A 13,687-nucleotide genomic window follows, 5' to 3' on the forward strand; every position below is an offset into this window, starting at 1 on the left:
CTTCAGCAACCATGACACAGGTTGGAACACCAGAGCAGAAATTAGGCCACCTCCTCGCCCACGTATCGGCAAGTTTCCAACTAGCAGGGTTGGTGGCCCTGACCACTGAGAAAACGCTCAAACGATACACAGCCTCTTCCTAAGTGCCCTCCTCCTGCATGCAGGGCGACTCGACCCTATTGGAAGCCACAGACATCATGCGACACGGGGACACTGAACACCAGGGAAGACAGACCGCAAGCCTGTCTGCTTTGATGAGGCCCACACCACCACATGCATCCTGGCAATTCTCCACTGCTACAGCGACACTACTGAGGAACTCACAGCGATCAAATGCACTGTTCCTGAGGACCACAGACAGACTTTCAACGGAAGACCTCTGCCACACGAGGGGACCTGGAAGCTTGAAAGGGCACAGTGGTTGTCCACGACAGAACACCTGGCTTTGCAACAGTGCCCCCATCTCTGCCCCGCCCACGGACTGCTGCAGATCAACCTCAGGCTGTTCGAAAGGCCTGCATGCAAAACTGGCTGGCAGTGACATGCACCCCCGGGAGAGACACTTTCGCTTTGCACATTCCCAAACAAGGGAAGAAAGCAGCCAATAGGGATGTTCCATAACTCAACTACCTCCAAGGCGGACGGCACAGACGCCTCACAATGTCAATCTTCTCTACGTCCCGCAAGACACCCTTTGGGTGTCATTCCTCCGGCAATGGGATCACAACTCTACACAGGTTACCTACCTCACCTCATGCACTTGAACTGCCAAAGCCACCCCCTCGATAGGCTGCTGATGCCAGACCATCACGAACATGACGCAGCCTTGGAAAGCCGAGGCCAGCACCTGCAACCAAATTATGACAGCCTATTCCACGACCTCACAAAGGACATGTCCTCATCATCCCTTACCTTCCTATCCAGGCCATCAGCGACCATGCAGGTTTAAATGCAGCACTCGATCCTCACCACACTCCACGATGCCCCACTTGGCACCAACACTGTGCTGGGTGTTAAAGTAGAGGAGCAGACAAGGGCAGCAGTGTGGCCTAATCCATCAGCCCCTTCCGCTGACGCCCACTCCGAGCCCAACCCCGCCCACTTCTCCAGGCTCACTAGGGACTCAAAAACCTCACTGTGCAAAACGCAAGGACAGGGAGGGCCACAGGCCTGGCCTCAGGCTCCAGCAACCAACCAGGGACGCTTGCTCATTTTGGCTTCCAAAATCAACACACGAAACGGCATGCACGAAGCGTGATCCTGGCCAAAACACACCTATCCACCTGCAAGCACACTGGGCCTAGACCGGCACACACCCCGACTCTTAAGACCAGCAAGAGAGCCTGCCCCCTTGCATTCCTTCCACCGCCTTTCAGCAGGGACCCGGGATACACAGATAAGCCAGCTTATGCGCAGACACGGTCGATCCTCAGACAGGAGCCCCTCCACTACTGGAGTCCTTGGTGGTGTTTGCGTGCATGTCGGCAGGGGACACTGGACTTCACTCCTAACAGTCCCCTACACCCGAGAGAGGAAACGTGCTGAACCTCAGCTTCGATAAGGAGATGATAGAGTGTTCTCACCCATTTTGTTCAGAGTTTCCAAGGAATGCATACAAGGGTGTCATCCTCGATCCAAGCACATGCTGGGATGGTGCAGAACACAACCGGGCAGTGTGCGGGGCTCTGCAGGGGAGCCATGAGCCTGGGGTACGCCAAAAGCCTGGAGAATCCACAGCCCTCAGGCCACTCAACAAGACGAACAATCAAGCCACTCTTGCAGCCATTGGGCCCATCTGAGGGAAACCTAATATCTAATGGCATATCTTGCGGTGGTTGAATACCTACCGTCCTGAGTTATCAGCGACCATGCTCGGGAACATGGCGTCGCCTCACTTTTTCCAGTTCTTCTTAGCACCTCCAGTCATCAGAGCACACGAAGATCTTCTTGTTTTTGCCGACTGCGAGGCTTGCCCAGCAACTGCACCTGGGAAGTGGACTGGTGTCCTCAGAGGACATGATCCATACAAACATTTACCTGGGCTTGAGCTCTGAAACTGCTTCCCAAGGACCTCTATCCCTTACCGAGAACTGACTGCATGTCTGATAGTACGACTGCAGGAAGTTAGGCACATACATTGGCCGGCGTGTGAGAGGCTGTATTTCTGTGTTCACGCGTGTGACTGTGACTGCGCACGCAGACGCTCTTGTGGGTTTCTCTGTGTACCGCTGACTACGCGTCTTGGTCTCTGTGTGTCCCTGTAGCCCTGTGAAGAGGCGTCCAACAATAAACGCCATAGTTTCTACACAACACCCTGTCTAGACCCACAACTGAAAGGAGAAAGCCCCCTGTCAGCTTCCAGAGGCCGCATGCAAACTTTAACCCCCAAGGGCTGTTGAAATGCTCCACGGGCTCCCGCTCTCCCACAGCCACAGCTTCTGACCAGAGCACAAACACTGGACGTGACCTGCTTCCGGGCCGTGGGTGTGACATCTACGTGCAACTCGAGAACCTGCCAGCTACCAGCACATCTGATGTGCACTTGGGGTCACTCCCAGCACTTTCGGAAGCAAGGGAACTCCCATGGGTGAACCGACACCGACCTACAGCATTCTACTGGCAAGATGCAGCCTGAAACCCCTCAAGGGGCTAAAGAACATTGAACAAAGTGCAACTTCTTGCCAACTAGGCCTAATCACTTTCCTTTGACCCGTGGGAATGCCCACCACAGGAAGCAGTGGGCTTCAGAAGCCATGACCCATGTTGGAACCCCACAGCGGAAACTAGGCCACCTTCCCGGCCATGTCTCAGGCAGCTCCCATCCTGCAAGTTTCGCGGCCCTGACCCCTAAGGAACCGCTCAAGCGCTCAACAGCCTCGTCCAACGTGCCCTACTCCAGCCAGCAGGGCGACGCGTCCCTACTGGAAGCCACAGACATCTTCCGAACACGGGAACAAGGAACACCAGGGAAGACAGACCGCAAGCCTGTCTGCTTTGAAGATGCTGATCCCACCTGATGCATCCTGGAAATACTCCACTGCCACAGTGACACCACTGAGGAACTCAGAGTGATCAAAGGCGTGGTCCCCGAGGACCACAGACAGACTTGCAACGGAAGACCTCTGCCATGTGAGGGGACTTGGAAGCCTGAAAGGGAAGAGTGGCTGGCCTTGGCAGCGCACCAGGGATGGCAACAGTGCCCCCTTCTCTGCCCCGCCATCGGACTGCTCTGGATAAAGCTCTGGCTATTCGAAAGGCCTGCATGCCACACGGGCCGGCCGCGTCATGCCCTCCGGCAGAAACACTATCGCTTTGCACATTCCCAAAAGTGGGAAAAGTGCGACCAAAGGGCTTGTTTGCATAACTCACCTACCCCCAAGAAGGCCGGCACAGATGCCTCAGCATGTCCGTCTTCTCTATGTCCTGCAAGACACCAGTGGGGAGTCACTCCTCTGGAAACGGGATTGCAACTCTTCACAGGTAACCTACCTCACTGCATCCTCATGAACTGCCAAAGCCATCCCTACCATAGGCAGCTGATGACAGGCCATCACGAACAAGACACATCCTTGGGAAGCCGAGGCCAGCGCCTGCAACCCAATGATGACAGCCCATCCCACGATATCACACAGCACCTGTCCTCATGATACCTTACCTTTCTCTCCAGGGCAGCAGCCACTACGCAGGCTTAAATGCAGCACTCGATCCTCACCCCACTCCACGATGATCCACTTAGCGCCAACAATGTGCTGGCAGCTTCAGGGGCAGCAGCGAGGCCTAATCCATCACCCCCTTCCGCCATCACCAAACTCCATCCCACCCCCGCCCACTGCTCCAGCCCCACCGGGCACTCAAGAACCTCACCGCACCAAACACGACAACAGAGAGGGCCACAGGACTGGCCTGAGGCTCCAGGCTCCAACCAGGGAACCTTGCTCATTTTGGCTTCCAAAATCAACCACCGAAGCGGCATGCACAAAGCGTGATCCTGGTCAAAACACACTTCTCCAAGCTGAAAGCTCACTGGGCCCACACCAGCACACACTCCGACTCTGAAGACTAGCAGGAGAGCCTGCCCCCTTGCATTCCCTCACGGCCTTTTAGCAGGGACCGCGGATTCATAGATGACCCAGCTTATGGGCAGACAACGGTCGACCGTCTGACAGGAGCCCCTCCAATGCTAGAGCCCTTAGTGGTGTTGGCATGCATGTCAGCAGGGGATGTTGGCCCTCATTCCTAACTGTCCCCTACCCCCGAGAGGAAACGTGCTGGACCTCAGTTGCGATGAGGAGACCGTAGAGCTTTCTCACTCATTTTGTTCAGATTTTCCAAGGAATGCATACAAGGGTGTCATCATCGATCCAAGCACATGCTGGGACGCTGCAGAACACAAACGGGCAGGCCGTGGGGCTCTGCAGAGGAGCCATGAGCCAGAAGTACTCCAACAGCCTGGGGAATCCACAGTCCTCAGGCCACTCAGCAAGACCAACAATCAATCCACTCTTGCAGCCATTGGACCCATCTGAGGAAAACCTAATATCTAATGGCACATCTTAGTATGCGTGAATGCTACTGTCCTGAGTTATCCCCAGGCACGCTCAGCAACGTGCGCCTGCTCCACTTTTTCCAGTTCCCCTTAGCACATCCAGTCATCAGACAACACGAAGGTCTTCTTGTTTTTGCCGACGGCCAGCCTTACCCTGCAACTGCACCTGAGAAGTGGACAGAAATCATGCGGCTTCTGAATTGCACCACAGTCCTCAGAGAATGATTCTTGTGAAAACTTACCTGCGTGTGAGCCCGGAACCTGCTTCCCAAGTACCACTATTCCTTACCGAAAACGGATTGCGTGTCTCACAGCACGACTGGAGGAAGTTAGGCATGTATGTTGGCCAGTGTGTGAGACGCTGTATGAGTGTACTCACGCGTGTGGGCGTGTGTGACTTTGACTGCGCACGAAGATGCACTCGTGGGTTCCGGTGTGTGCCGCTGAATACGCGTCTTGGTCTCTGGGTGTCCCTGTGTCCCTCTGCAGGCGCCTCCAACAGTAAACGCCATAGTATATACACACCATCCTGGATGGACCCCCAACTGAAAGGAGAAAGACCCCTGTCAGCTTCAAGAGGCCACATGCGAACTTTGACCCCCAGGGACTGTTGAAATAGTCCACAAACTCCCGGTCTCTCACAGCCACGCCTTCTGACCAAAGCACAAGGAGTGGACGAGCCCTGCCTCCCAGCCGTGGCTGTCACATCTATGTGGACCTGGAGACCCTGCCACCTACCAGCACATCTGATGTGCCCTTGGGGTCACTCCCAGCACTCCCGGAAGCAAGGGAACCTCTCATGGGCAGTCTGACAGCGACCTGCAGTTGCCTACAGGCAGGATGCAGACCTGCACTTCTCAAGGGGCTAAGGATCTGCGGACCAAGTGCGTCTTCTCACCAACTAGAACAAATCACTTTCCATGACCCCGTGGGAATGTCCACAATGGGAAGTGTTGGGCTTCAGCAACCATGACACAGGTTGGAACACCAGAGCAGAAATTAGGCCACCTCCTCACCCACGTATCGGCAAGTTTCCAACTAGCAGGGTTGGTGGCCCTGACCACTGAGAAAACGCTCAAACGATACACAGCCTCTTTCTAAGTGCCCTCCTCCTGCATGCAGGGCGACTCGACCCTATCGGAAGCCACAGACATCATGCGACACGGGGACACTGAACACCAGGGAAGACAGACCGCAAGCCTGTCTGCTTTGATGAGGCCCACACCACCACATGCATCCTGGCAATTCTCCACTGCTACAGTGACACTACTGAGGAACTCACAGCGATCAAATGCACTGTTCCTGAGGACCACAGACAGACTTTCAACGGAAGACCTCTGCCACACGAGGGGACCTGGAAGCTTGAAAGGGCACAGTGGTTGTCCACGACAGCACACCTGGCTTTGCAACAGTGCCCCCATCTCTGCCCCGCCCACGGACTGCTGCAGATCAACCTCAGGCTGTTCGAAAGGCCTGCAAGCAAAACTGGCTGACGGTGTCATGCCCCCCCGGGAGAGACACTTTCGCTTTGCACATTCCCAAACAAGGGAAGAAAGCAGCCAATAGGGATGTTCCATAACTCAACTACCTCCAAGGAGGACGGGACAGACGCCTCACAATGTCAATCTTCTCTACGTCCCGCAAGACACCCTTTGGGTGTCATTCCTCCGGCAATGGGATCACAACTCTACACAGGTTACCTACCTCAACTCATGCACTTGAACTGCCAAAGACACCCCCTCCATAGGCAGCTGATGCCAGCCCATCACGAACATGACGCATCCTTGGGAAGCCGAGGCCAGCACCTGCAACCCAATTATGACAGCCTATTCCACGACCTCACAAAGGACATGTCCTCATCATCCCTCACCTTCCTGTCCAGGCCATCAACGACCACGCAGGTTTAAATGCAGCACTCGATCCTCACCCCACTCCACGATGCCCCACTTGGCACCAACACTGTGCTGGGTGTTAAAGTAGAGGAGCAGACAAGGGCAGCAGTGTGTCCTAATCCATCAGCCCCTTCCGCCGACGCCCAACCCGAGCCCAACCCCGCCCATTTCTCCAACCTCACTAGGGACTCAAAAACCTCACTGTGCAAAACGCAAGGACAGGGAGGGCCACAGGCCTGGCCTCAGGCTACAGCAACCAACCAGGGACGCTTGCTCATTTTGGCTTCCAAAATCAACACACGAAACGGCATGCACGAAGCGTGATCCTGGCCAAAACACACCTATCCAACTGCAAGCACACTGGGCCTAGAACGGCACATACCCCGACCCTTAAGACCAGCAAGAGAGCCTGCCCCCTTGCATTCCTTCAACCGCCTTTCAGCAGGGACCCGGGATACACAGATTAGCCAGCTTATGCGCAGACACGGTCGACACTCAGACAGGAGCCCCTCCACTACTGCAGTCCTTGGTGGTGTTTGCGTGCATGTCGGCAGGGGACACTGGCCTTCAGTCCTAACAGTCCCCTACACCCGAGAGAGGAAACGTGCTGAACCTCAGTTTCGATAAGGAGACGATAGAGTGTTCTCACCCATTTTGTTCAGAGTTTCCAAGGAATGCATACAAGGGTGTCATCATCGATCCAAGCACATGCTGGGATGGTGCAGAACACAACCGGGCAGTGTGCGGGGCTCTGCAGGGGAGCCATGAGCCTGGGGTACCCCAAAAGCCTGGAGAATCCACATCCCTCAGGCCACTCAACAAGACGAACAATCAAGCCACTCTTGCAGCCATTGGGCCCATCTGAGGAAAACCTAATATCTAATGGCACATCTTGCGGTGGTTGAATACCTACCGTCCTGAGTTATCCGCGACCATGCTCGGGAACATGGCCCCGCCTCACTTTTTCCAGTTCTTCTTAGGACCTCCAGTCGTCAGAGCACACGAAGATCTTCTTGTATTTGCCAACGGCGAGGCTTGCCCAGCAACTGCACCTGGGAAGTGGACTTGTTTCCTCAGAGGACATGATCCATACAAACATTTACCTGGGCTTGAGCTCTGAAACTGCTTCCCAAGGACCTCTATCCCTTACCGAGAACTGACTGCATGTCTGATAGTACGACTGCAGGAAGTTAGGCACATACATTGGCCGGCGTGTGAGAGGCTGTATTTCTGTGTTCACGCGTGTGACTGTGACTGCGCATGCAGACGCTCTTGTGGGTTTCTCTGTGTACCGCTGACTACGCGTCTTGGTCTCTGTGTGTCCCTGTTGCCCTGTGAAGAGGCGTCCAACAGCAAACGCCATAGTGTATACACAACACCCTGTCTAGACCCACAACTGAAAGGAGAAAGCCCCCTGTCAGCTTCCAGAGGCCGCATGCAAACTTTAACCCCCAGGGGCTGTTGAAATGCTCCACGGTCTCCCGCTCTCCCACAGCCACGACTTCTGACCAGAGCACAAAGACTGGACGAGACCTGCCTCCCGGCCGTGGGTGTGATATCTACGTGCAAATCGAGAACCTGCCAGCTACCAGCACATCTGATGTGCCCTTGGGGTCACTCCCAGCACTCCCGGAAGCAAGGGAACCTCTCATGGGCAGTCTGACAGCGACCTGCAGTTGCCTACAGGCAGGATGCAGCCCGGCACTTCTCAAGGGGCTAAGGAACTGCGGACCAAGTGCGTCTTCTCACTAACTAGACCAAATCACTTTCCATGACCCCGTGGGAATGTCCACAATGGGAAGTGTTGGGCTTCAGCAACCATGACACAGGTTGGAACGCCAGAGCAGAAATTAGGCCACCTCCTCGCCCACGTATCGGCAAGTTTCCAACTGGCAGGGTTGGTGGCCCTGACCACTGAGAAAACGCTCAAACGATACACAGCCTCTTCGTAAGTGCCCTCCTCCTGCATGCAGGGCGACTCGACCCTATTGGAAGCCACAGACATCATGAGACACGGGGACACTGAACACCAGGGAAGACAGACCGCAAGCCTGTCTGCTTTGATGAGGCCCACACCACCACATGCATCCTGGCAATTCTCCATTGCTACAGCGACACTACTGAGGAACTCACAGCGATCAAATGCACTGTTCCTGAGGACCACAGACAGACTTTCAACGGAAGACCTCTGCCACACGAGGGGACCTGGAAGCTTGAAAGGGCACAGTGGTTGTCCACGACAGCACACCTGGCTTCGCAACAGTGCCCCCATCTCTGCCCTGCCCACGGACTGCTGCAGATCAACCTCAGGCTGTTCGAAAGGCCTGCATGCAAAACTGGCTGGCAGTGACATGCACCCCCGGGAGAGACACTTTCGCTTTGCACATTCCCAAACAAGGGAAGAAAGCAGCCAATAGGGATGTTCCATAACTCAACTACCTCCAAGGAGGACGGGACAGACGCCTCACAATGTCAATCTTCTCTACGTCCCGCAAGACACCCTTTGGGTGTCATTCCTCCGGCAATGGGATCACAACTCTACACAGGTTACCTACCTCACCTCATGCACTTGAACTGCCAAAGCCACCCCCTCCATAGGCAGCTGATGCCAGCCCATCACGAACATGACGCATCCTTGGGAAGCCGAGGCCAGCACCTGCAACCCAATTATGACAGCCTATTCCACGACCTCACAAAGGACATGTCCTCATCATCCCTCACCTTCCGGTCCAGGCCATCAGCGACCACGCAGGTTTAAATGCAGCACTCGATCCTCACCCCACTCCACGATGCCCCACTTGGCACCAACACTGTGCTGGGTGTTAAAGTAGAGGAGCAGACAAGGGCAGCAGTGTGGCCTAATCCATCAGCCCCTTTCTCCGACGCCCAACCCGAGCCCAACCCCGCCCACTTCTCCAGAATCGCTAGGGACTCAAAAACCTCTCTGTGCAAAACGCAAGGACAGGGAGGGCCACAGGCCTGGTCTCAGGCTCCAGCAACCAACCAGGGACGCTTGCTCATTTTGGCTTTCAAAATCAACACACGAAACGGCATGCACGAAGCGTGATCCTGGCCAAAACACACCTATCCAACTGCAAGCACACTGGGCCTAGACCGGCACACACCCCGACTCTTAAGACCAGCAAGATAGCCTGCCCCCTTGTATTCCTTCCACCGCCTTTCAGCAGGGACCCGGGATACACAGATAAGCCAGCTTATGCGCAGACACGGTCGATCCTCAGACAGGAGCCCCTCCACTACTGGAGTCCTTGGTGGTGTTTGCGTGCATGTCGGCAGGGGACACTGGCCTTCAGTCCTAACAGTCCCCTACACCCGAGAGAGGAAACGTGCTGAACCTCAGCTTCGATAAGGAGACGATAGAGTGTTCTCACCCATTTTGTTCAGAGTTTCCAAGGAATGCATACAAGGGTGTCATCCTCGATCCAAGCACATGCTGGGATGGTGCAGAACACAACCGGTCAGTGTGCGGGGCTCTGCAGGGGAGCCATGAGCTTGGGGTACCCCAAAAGCCTGGAGAATCCACAGCCCTCAGGCCACTCAACAAGACGAACAATCAAGCCACTCTTGCAGCCATTGGGCCCATCTGAGGGAAACCTAATATCTAATGGCATATCTTGCGGTGGTTGAATACCTACCGTCCTGAGTTATCAGCGACCATGCTCGGGAACATGGCGTCGCCTCACTTTTTCCAGTTCTTCTTAGCACCTCCAGTCATCAGAGCACACGAAGATCTTCTTGTTTTTGCCGACCGCGAGGCTTGCCCAGCAACTGCACCTGGGAAGTGGACAGGTGTCCTCAGAGGACATGATCCATACAAACATTTACCTGGGCTTGAGCTCTGAAACTGCTTCCCAAGGACCTCTATCCCTTACCGAGAACTGACTGCATGTCTGATAGTACGACTGCAGGAAGTTAGGCACATACATTGGCCGGCGTGTGAGAGGCTGTATTTCTGTGTTCAAGCGTGTGACTGTGACTGCGCACGCAGTCGCTCTTGTGGGTTTCTCTGTGTACCGCTGACTACGCGTCTTGGTCTCTGTGTGTCCCTATTGCCCTGTGAAGAGGTGTCCAACAGCAAACGCCATAGTGTATACACAACACAATGTCTAGGCCCACAACTGAAAGGAGAAAGCCCCCTGTCAGCTTCCAGAGGCCGCATGCAAACTTTAACCCCCAGGGGCTGTAGAAATGCTCCACGGGCTCCCTCTCTCCCACAGCCACGCCTTCTGACCAGAGCACAAAGACTGGACGAGACCTGCCTCCCGGCCATGGGTGTGACATCTACGTGCAACTCGAGAACCTGCCAGCTACCAGCACATCTGATGTGCACTTGGGGTCACTCCCAGCACTTTCGGAAGCAAGGGAACTCCCATGGGTGAGCCGACACCGACCTACAGCATTCTACTGGCAAGATGCAGCCTGAAACCCCTCAAGGGGCTAAAGAACATCGAACAAAGTGCAACTTCTTGCCAACTAGGCCTAATCACTTTCCTTTGACCCGTGGGAATGCCCACCACAGGAAGCAGTGGGCTTCAGAATCCATGACCCATGTTGGAACCCCACAGCGGAAACTAGGCCACCTTCCCGGCCATGTCTCAGGCAGCTCCCATCCTGCAAGGTTCGCGGCCCTGACCCCTAAGGAACCGCTCAAACGCTCTACAGCCTCGTCCAACGTGCCCTACTCCAGCCAGCAGGGCGACGCGTCCCTACTGGAAGCCACAGACATCTTCCGAACACGGGAACAAGGAACACCAGGGAAGACAGACCGCAAGCCTGTCTGCTTTGAAGATGCTGATCCCACCTGATGCATCCTGGAAATTCTCCACTGCCACAGTGACACCACTGAGGAACTCAGAGTGATCAAAGTCGTGGTCCCTTAGGACCACAGACAGACTTGCAACGGAAGACCTCTGCCATGTGAGGGGACTTGGAAGCCTGAAAGGGAAGAGTGGCTGGCCTTGGCAGCGCACCAGGGATGGCAACAGTGCCCCCTTCTCTGCCCCGCCAACGGACTGCTCTGGATAAAGCTCTGGCTATTCGAAAGGCCTGCATGCCACACGGGCCGGCCGCATCATGCCCTCCGGCAGAAACACTATCGCGTTGCACATTCCCAAAAGTGGGAAAAGAGCGACCAAAGGGCTTGTTTGCATAACTCACCTACCCCCAAGAAGGCCGGCACAGATGCCTCAGCATGTCCGTCTTCTCTATGTCCCGCAAGACACCCGTGGGGAGTCACTCTTCTGGAAACGGGATTGCAAATCTTCACAGGTAACCTACCTCACTGCATCCTCATGAACTGCCAAAGCCATCCCCACCATAGGCAGCTGATGCCAGGCCATCACGAACAAGACACATCCTTGGGAAGCCGAGGCCAGCGCCTGCAACCCAATGATGACAGCCCATCCCACGACATCACACAGGACCTGTCCTCATGATACCTTACCTTTCTCTCCAGGGCAGCAGCAACTACGCAGGCTTAAATGCAGCACTCGATCCTCACCCCACTCCACGATGATCCACTTAGCGCCAACAGTGTGCTGGCAGCTTCAGGGGCAGCAGCGAGGCCTAATCCATCAGCCCCCTTCCGCCATCACCAAACTCCATCCCACCCCCGCCCACTGCTCCAGCCCCACCGGGCACTCAAGAACCTCACCGCACCAAACACAACAACAGAGAGGGCCACAGGCCTGGCCTGAGGCTCCAGGCTCCAACCAGGGAACCTTGCTCATTTTGGCTTCCAAAATCAACCACCGAAGCGTCATGCACAAAGCATCATCCTGGTCAAAACACACTTCTCCAAGTGAAAGCTCACTGGGCCCACACCAGCACACACTCCGACTCTGAAGACTAGCAGGAGAGCCTGCCCCCTTGCATTCCCTCACGGCCTTTTAGCAGGGACCGCGGATTCATAGATGACCCAGCTTATGGGCAGACACGGTCGACCCTCAGACAGGAGCCCCTCCAATGCTAGAGCCCTTAGTGGTGTTGGCATGCATGTCAGCAGGGGATGTTGGCCCTCACTCCTAACTGTCCCCTACCCCCGAGAGAAACGTGCTGGACCTCAGTTGCGATGAGGAGACCGTAGAGCTTTCTCACTCATTTTGTTCAGATTTTCCAAGGAATGCATACAAGGGTGTCATCATCGATCCAAGCACATGCTGGGACGCTGCAGAACACAAACGGGCAGGCCGTGGGGCTCTGCAGAGGAGCCATGAGCCAGAAGTACTCCAACAGCCTGGGGAATCCACAGTCCTCAGGCCACTCAGCAAGACCAACAATCAATCCACTCTTGCAGCCATTGGACCCATCTGAGGAAAACCTAATATCCAATGGCACATCTTAGTATGCGTGAATGCTACTGTCCTGAGTTATCCCCAGCCACGCTCAGCAACGTGCGCCTGCTCTACTTTTTCCAGTTTCCCTTAGCATATCCAGTCATCAGACAACACGAAGGTCTTCTTGTTTTTGCCGACGGCCAGCCTTACCCTTCAACTGCACCTGAGAAGTTGACAGAAATCATGCGGCTTCTGAATTGCACCACAGTCCTCAGAGAACGATTCTTGTGAAAACTTACCTGCGTGTGAGCCCGGAACCTGCTTCCCAAGTACCACTATTCCTTACCGAAAACGGATTGCGTGTCTCACAGCACGACTGGAGGAAGTTAGGCATGTATGTTGGCCGGTGTGTGAGACGCTGTATGTGTGTACTCACGCGTGTGGGCGTGTGTGACTGTGACTGCGCACGAAGATGCACTCGTGGGTTCCGGTGTGTGCCGCTGAATACGCGTCTTGGTCTCTGGGTGTCCCTGTGGCCCTCTGCAGGCGCCTCCAACAGTAAACGCCATAGTTTATACACACCATCCTGGATGGACCCCCAACTGAAAAGAGAAAGTCCCCTGTCAGCTTCAAGAGGCTACATGCGAACTTTGACCCCAGGGACTGTTGAAATAGCCCACAGACTCCCGCACTCTCACAGCCACGCCTTGTGAGCAAAGCACAAAGACTGGACGAGACCTGCCTCCCGGCCGTGTCTGTCACATCTATGTGGACCTGGAGACCCTGCCACCTACCAGCACATCTGATGTGCCCTTGGGGTCACTCCCAGCACTCCCGGAAGCAAGGGAACCTCCCATGGGTGGGCTGACTGCGACCTGCAGTTGCCTACAGGCAAGATGCAGCCCGGCACTTCTCAAGGGGCTAAGGAACAGCGGACCAAGTGCGTCTTCACA

The 13,687-nt window shown here is 55.2% G+C and overlaps 5 non-coding genes across 5 annotated transcripts; all 5 read right to left on the reverse strand.

Annotated features, from left to right (window-relative positions):
- Positions 1-1,543: 1,543 nt before the first annotated feature.
- On the reverse strand, positions 1,544-1,636 carry LOC137757889 (small nucleolar RNA SNORD116). Its single transcript, XR_011072570.1, has one exon. It is a non-coding gene; the product is annotated as a small nucleolar RNA SNORD116 (small nucleolar RNA).
- A 2,634-nt stretch (positions 1,637-4,270) lies between these two features.
- On the reverse strand, positions 4,271-4,363 carry LOC137757906 (small nucleolar RNA SNORD116). Its single transcript, XR_011072585.1, has one exon. It is a non-coding gene; the product is annotated as a small nucleolar RNA SNORD116 (small nucleolar RNA).
- A 2,684-nt stretch (positions 4,364-7,047) lies between these two features.
- LOC137757943 (small nucleolar RNA SNORD116) lies at positions 7,048-7,140 on the reverse strand. Its single transcript, XR_011072620.1, has one exon. It is a non-coding gene; the product is annotated as a small nucleolar RNA SNORD116 (small nucleolar RNA).
- A 2,650-nt stretch (positions 7,141-9,790) lies between these two features.
- Positions 9,791-9,883, reverse strand: LOC137757886 (small nucleolar RNA SNORD116). Its single transcript, XR_011072567.1, has one exon. It is a non-coding gene; the product is annotated as a small nucleolar RNA SNORD116 (small nucleolar RNA).
- A 2,632-nt stretch (positions 9,884-12,515) lies between these two features.
- LOC137757918 (small nucleolar RNA SNORD116) lies at positions 12,516-12,608 on the reverse strand. The gene has a single exon (XR_011072596.1). It is a non-coding gene; the product is annotated as a small nucleolar RNA SNORD116 (small nucleolar RNA).
- Positions 12,609-13,687: the final 1,079 nt, after the last annotated feature.

This window comes from Eschrichtius robustus, unplaced genomic scaffold (genome assembly GCF_028021215.1).
Source record: "Eschrichtius robustus isolate mEscRob2 unplaced genomic scaffold, mEscRob2.pri scaffold_538, whole genome shotgun sequence".
NCBI classification, from domain to species: domain Eukaryota; kingdom Metazoa; phylum Chordata; class Mammalia; order Artiodactyla; family Eschrichtiidae; genus Eschrichtius; species Eschrichtius robustus.